This window comes from Puntigrus tetrazona, unplaced genomic scaffold (genome assembly GCF_018831695.1).
Source record: "Puntigrus tetrazona isolate hp1 unplaced genomic scaffold, ASM1883169v1 S000000646, whole genome shotgun sequence".
In the NCBI taxonomy this organism is placed as follows: Eukaryota; Metazoa; Chordata; class Actinopteri; order Cypriniformes; family Cyprinidae; genus Puntigrus; species Puntigrus tetrazona.
Genome location: NW_025048267.1, coordinates 31251 through 38297, shown reverse-complemented (window position 1 = coordinate 38297; position 7047 = coordinate 31251). Strand labels below are relative to the sequence as shown.

Below are 7047 nucleotides of genomic sequence, written 5' to 3'. Positions count from 1 at the left end.
AAGCATAGCAATCAGTGCTCAGAAAGGCCCGCTGACGCTTAGCGCATGGAAGCGTGCGTTTACCGGAGCGAACAAACAGCGACATCTAGTGGTGCGAGCCTTCTGCAATCAAAAATATCTCCTCCGCTTCTGAAAAACAGATTCGTTCCGGCCGCGCGCGTGAGAAGGCGTAAAGACACGTCAGAGGACACGTGGGCGTTGGATTTCGTTTTTTGATCCAGTTTCGCTGTCGATGAATGGAAAAATAAATAAATACATACATAAAAACGAGTAATATGAGTAAAGTAAATGTAATGTAAAAAAGGAATACGTAATATTGCAAAAACTGTCTGGTCCACCACCCCAGGGTTTCACTTAGTCAGTTTTAGGATATCTGATGCAGCATTACAAAATAAAGCAGGTCCATCTCTGACACCGTTGCCGCCATCCTTATTTCCCTCTCTCATCTAGAGCATAAGGACACCCACAGTACACTGTAAAAAATCCAATTAACAAAATGTTGGAAGGGCAAAAATATTTTATTTGAACTAATTTTATTGCTTGGGCTTAGTCAAGAAGACACATTATATTAAGTCTGCACAAAAAAAAACATTAAATGAGTGGTTATTTTCAAATCCATTTAACATTCAGACTGCTAAATGTTGACTAAACTGCTAAAAACTAATCCAGTCAACACCGAGATGATTCTGTACGTGCAAGCGTGACTTGGCGGGAGATCTTGTCAAGATCACCCCTCAGGTAAGTCCCACTACAAACATGATATTTTAAATTTAACGTGAAAATCATGCAATTTTTTGAGTGGACATTTAGAAAGAGTTTTATGGGTTGTATATCTGAAGAAACACATTTACACATTTATATACATTTATATACAAACGTACAACAAGTATAGAAAGCATCGAACTGTATGATATGTCTGAGGGAAATAAATTGAAGGGAGTGTCTTTTCCTTTGTTTAATCCATAAAATCATCAAAAGCAATGTTACTGTAATGAATTTTAGCTAAATGTGGCGTGGTGTGATATTTTTTGTGTTTTCGTAACGTAAAAAAACATATGACGTGAATAAAATTTTTTTCCTCACTGTACATGGCACAATAAACGCTTTACACCCTGAATATACAGGTGCATCTCAAAAAAATGTCCAGCAAAGCCAGTTGAAACACTTGGGAGAGCTTTAGAAGGTGCAGACTGAAGCTGGAGTCAGTGCATCAAGAGTCACCACACTCGGACGTCTTCAGGAAAAGCTACCAAACCACTTCTGAAACTAAAACAAAGTCAGACACAACTTAGCTAAAAAGAAAAAGAACTGAACTGTTTTTTTTTTGGGGTATTTTGCAATTCATTTGGAAAGGTCTGGAGGAAGACGGGAGAGGCACAGAGTTCAAGCTTGAAGTGAGATGCGATGACGTCGAGGAAAACTTAACCTTCCGTCTGGATTAATTCTATCTTGAATTTTCTTGTATTGTAATTCATCCTGTTGTGTAATGATTTGCTTTTGTAAAGCTGCTTTGGAACAATAGCCATTGTAAAAAGCGCTATACAAATAAACTTGAATTGAATTGAATTGAATTGAACTTACTCCCACCTACAGACGGATTAATTTTTTATTTTATATCAAAACATGTATGCATAAAATTAGACCTTTATAAATATGCAGTTTTAAGTATGTAAAAGCTGATAGAGCACTGAATATATTGCTTCAGAATAAATTTATACCAACAAAAAATCTAGGTGATGCTAAATCCTAAACCTTGTCTGCGTGTTAATCTTTCTGTGTCATTCATTTCTTTACTTGTGAAGTTAAACTAGTATTCATTTCTTTCAGAATAAGTCCTGGTCAAAGGCTGAGATGAAGGGAACAAAATATCAAAATCTTCCAAGACCGTCGAAATTCCTGAAAAAAGCTGCAACCCTGTTTGTTATTTTTTTTATTTTTTTTTTATTTTGATTTGACTTGGTCACTTTACTGAGCTCAACTTTTGGACAGTGCAGCACTAATAATGTACACACAAATACTGTTTAAAAACAAACAAACAAAAACTTTAGCAGGCATTTTCTGCACATTGTTCAATGAATTAGGTTTGGTGCTTGTATGTATGCATGTAGGTGTGATTATTTAGCTGCAGCTTTGTTTTTATTCCTGTCTTTGTGTTTTTCTTTTAATGAATTTGACTTGGTTTCTTTTATTTTACTAATGGAGCTAATTGTTTTGACAGTGCATCACTAATATTGTACACAATGCTATTTAAAACATGACATTGTTTTAATGTTGCTTGTATGTATGCATGTTATTAGTTGGTGTTTTTGAAAATTATTTTGCAGTATTACAGTTTTGTGCTTGTATTTTCATATGTAATACAAAAGCTATTGCATACATTTACCTGTAGTAAAAAATAAATGTTTGGTTTGTGTACACAAAAGCCAAGAGAGAGAATAGAGAAAATAGCTATTCAAAAGTGTACAATTATCACAGTATTGTAAAGACTCTTGTTTAGAGAAACCCAAAATAATATACATGAATATACATCCCCTCAGTATACGATACGCATGGACTGCATTTCATTAAATAAAAGGTTTTAAGACAAAATAGTTTCATTGTTCTTTTTATTATTATTATTTTTATTTAAGCAGAGGTTTTGTATTGTACTTCCAGGAATGCAGAGAAATATAATCAGCTTCATGAGTACTTGTAACGTTTAATGAAGTGAAATTCTATTACAAAAATTAATATTCAAAATATAATATTATTTACATAATTATCTCTTCTTTTTTTTAGCTGTGTACAGTAGTTAAACAAGAATTCGGCAATAGTCTTTTTGTGAATATTTTATTTGCTCATATCATTAGATACAAACATCGAATAATACAAATGGCAACCAGGCAACCAGACTCCATGCAAGATTCTTTGCTGTTCCGTTCTCTTATGATGTCACATTCAGAATTCTCTTATGGAATGTTGGAGCATGTAAAAGTGTCAAACTCCAATATTACTTTTGTGGGTAGTTTGGAGAGACAGCAGTGTGTTAGTGCGATCATGGGTCAGCAAAACTCTTGTTTAAAGAAAGCGGTAGAGAGTGAGTGTGTGTACAACTCCCATCTAAGTACACCACTTCAGTCCAACATGCCAAATCCTCATCAGCGTGCTGGTACTGTTGAGGAAGATGGAGGAGATAGGGTGATGAGTGAGAAGAAGAAGGTGATGAGGAAAAAATGGAGGTTTTGGAAGAGGTTGGCCTGTTTCACTTCTCTCGCCCAAGAGCTGGGAAGAGTGAGAAAGCTCAGGATGAGAAAGTGGAGCAAAGCGAGAAGCTGGAGCAGGCTGGATCTTCTAGGTGCTCTGATGGTAAATCACATCAACGCCACCTAAATGTGCATAGAATCGGAGCTCTGTGAATCAAAAAGTGTCTTAACGCTGCTCTTATGATTTATTCAAGTATTGTTTTTGCGATCGTTCAGTCTTTTGCCATTTCCGATCCTCTCTTTAGATCAGATTTCTCTGCAGAACATCACATGTGATGTTCATCAGGAAGCTCCGAGCTCTAAAGTCCTCCCCTCTTCTGAAGAGCAGCCGAGGAAGGAGCATCTTCAGGAGGAGTGTGTGGAAGATAATCTGTCCGAAGGAGAGATTAAGTCCCCGTTGACAGAACAACAGGACAGTGAAGTGGCCACGAGCAGTGAGAGTGAGTTTATTGCCATAACCCAAAACATACACACATATTTTATGGCTGCTTGATATATAACGCAGACATGAACATTCAGGTTGTTTACGTTTTGGAAAGATCAATACAAATATTCCATACGGTTTCTCCATTAATATTTAAAAAACTACTCATACATGAGAATGTTTGAAATGTTTGAAATGTTAATGTTTTTTATAGATATCTACTTGAACTACAGCATCGGTGCTAAACTGGGTGAAGGAGGATTCGGTGCTGTTTACAAAGGAGTGCGATGCAAGGATGGCTTTCCGGTAATTTTTAAAAAACATATACCTGATAAATTATTCTTTCGTCTTGTGTACATAGTGTACAACTAATAATTTGTTTTGTTGATCAGGTGGCACTGAAATTTGTCAAAAACAGAAAACATGAAATATATCAACATTGTAAGTAGACTGCTCTCTCTCTGTTATCTCCTCACAGTCTCTGTTTTAATCATAGACAGGCAAATCATTTCTGTATTTAAAAACTGTCTTTCCGCTAGCCTGATCACGCCGAACCCGTTCCCCTGGAAATCGGCCTGACCGTCCTTGCCAATAAGGGTCCCAGCTCACCCCACATCATTGAGCTGCTGGACTGGCAGGAGTTTCCAGACCATTATGTTATGGTCTTGCAGTGCCCTCGCCCTGTGAGAACCTCTTTGACTACTTGGAGCGCTGTGGAGGCATCTTAGACGGAAAACTTTGCACGGCACGTGATGCAGCAGGTCGTCGAGGCTGCTGACAAATGCTGCAGCCGCGGAGTTCTTCATAGAGACATCAAACTGGAGAACTTGTTAGTTAACACAGACAACCTGGACGTGACTCTGATTGATTTCGCCTGCGGGGACCTGCTGCATGAAATGCCGTACAGCACCTTTAGTGGTATGTATTATCAGGGTGCCTGAGATTTTCTGCAGTATTTTTAACTTTTCGTGAGTGGTCAGACCAACTTGTCATGTTGCACATGCTAACGGTGAAGAGAAAACATGCCCATGCCAGGTATAAACGTACAAATGTCTTTCCTCCAGGTACAGAGGAATACTGCCCCCCTGAATATTCAGAGACGGGCAAGTACCACGGACGGCCAGCAACAGTGTTTTCACTGGGGTGGTTTTGTACACTTTGGTCTGGGCGGTTATTATCCAGACCACACCGATCTGGACAAGATCAAGAACTGGCTGTGGTATCTGCCCAGCTTGTCAAAAGGTCAGACCTTCGCAAACAAAGCCAACAGTAATTCTATATCGCAGAAAAGCACGAAAAAGTGCCATCTGAGCCAAGTGTCCGTCTTCCTCTAGATTATTTTTGCAAGCAGGTGAGTTGTTGTAAAGGAAGTTTAAGATAGCAGTCAAACGTCTCTCTTCTTTTTCTGAACAGAATGCAGCCATTTGATCAACGCCTGCCTGCATCCCAACCCCAGGAGGAGAGAATGCCTCTTGACAGACTCCTACTCCACGACTGGTTTAACGTGACCTATATATGATCAACATACATCATTGAGACAACTCAAATTGCTTTTACTCTTTGTTAGTTGTTTCGTTTGCTGTCTAATGATCAATAAACCTGATTTTTTTTTTTTTTCTGTTTTGTGTGTAGGTCATCCCAAAAGTCGTAGAGACAAGAGCACCCTGCTACGCCACACAGGAAGTGCCCTGTAGTCAGCGTAGTGTCTGGTGGGCTGACACGAGTGGCCCATCCATCCGTCCGGGTCAAGCTCAGTAGCGTCCGGCCAGGGCTTGACACCCAGAACGACAAAAAAATGTTAATAAATAAAAATAATAAAATACTCTGTGTGTGAAGATTTGTTATTCCTCACATAAATATATGTGTCTTATTTGCCATTTGACACAACCCTCTTCCGACCTGTAGTGACCACTACTTGTGTTGGACCACTCCAACCTCGTTATAATTCAATTATTTTTGTAGGCCCTTATTGTACAAGATGGCAGTCGGCATACACAAAATGTTTGTTGTTTGTTTGTTTTTTTGGTCAAACTTGAGTTCTGCTGTGGTTGTAGAATTTAGTTCCATCCTGATTAAATATGATCTGAACCGGTTAATCACGTTCTTCAGGATTAGCAGAACATTAAACTCAAATAACAATATATAGTTTTTGTTACTGTCTTCCAGGCTGAATGTGGCACCATCTCAAAATCATGGCTGATGGCACAACTTACAAATATTCAGGACATTCAAAATGTTTTATTAACTAGAACTTATAAGCTGCTTTTTCCCCAACAAGTCAATCCTACTGGATCCCTGCATTGGTATCCTCCCCATGAACCATAAGCTGTCTACCGCCTCCTTTGGAAGTGAGAGAAAACACAAACATTAAAGGGAAAAATCGAATAGCCAAAAGCCAGGAGAGAAAATAGAAAATAGCTATTCAAAAGTGTACAATTATCACAGATATTGTAAAGACTCTTGTTTAGAAACCCCAAAATAATATACATGAATATACATCCTTCAGTAAGCGATACGCATGGACTGCATTTCATTAAATAAAAGGTTTTAAGACAAAATAGTTTCATTGTTGTTTTTATTATTATTATTTTTATTTAAGCAGAGGTTTTGTATTGTACTTCCAGGAATGCAGAGAAATATAATCAGCTTCATGAGTACTTACATAATGATTTAATGAAGTTAAATTTTATTACAAATATTAATATTCAAAATATAATAGTATTTACATAATTATCTCTCTTTTTTTTTAGCTGTGTACAGTAGTTAAACAAGAATTCGGCAATAGTCTTTTTGTGAATAATATTTTTATTTGCTCATATCATTAGATACAAACATCGAATAATACAAATGGCAACTAGGCAGCAGACTCCATGCAAGATTCTTTGCTGTTCCGTTCTCTTATGATGTCACATTCAGAATTCTCTTATGGAATGTTGGAGCATGTAAAAGTGTCAAACTCCAATATTACTTTTGTGGGTAGTTTGGAGAGACAGCAGTGTGTTAGTGCGATCATGGTCCAACAGAGAAACTCTTGTTTAAAGCGCTAGAGAGTGAGTGTGGTGTACAACTCCCATCTAAGTACACCACTTCAGTCCAACATACCCAAATCCTCATCAGCGTGCATGGGTACTGTTGAGGAAGATGGAGAGATAGGGTGATGAGTGAGAAAGAAGAGAAGGTGATGAGGAAAAAATGGAGGTTTTGGAAGAGGTTGGCCTGTTTCACTTCTCGCCCAAGAGCTGGGGGAAGAGTGAGAAAGCTCAGGATGAGAGAAAGTGGAGCAAAGCGAGAAGCTGGAGCAGAGCTGGATCTTCTAGGTGCTCTGATGGTAAAAATCACATCAACGTCACCTAAATGTGCATAGAATCGAGCTCTGTGAAT

The 7047-nt window shown here is 38.1% G+C and overlaps 1 pseudogene; it reads left to right on the top strand.

Annotated features, from left to right (window-relative positions):
* Window positions 1–3212: 3212 nt before the first annotated feature.
* LOC122334804 lies at window positions 3213–5424 on the top strand (annotated as a pseudogene).
* Window positions 5425–7047: the final 1623 nt, after the last annotated feature.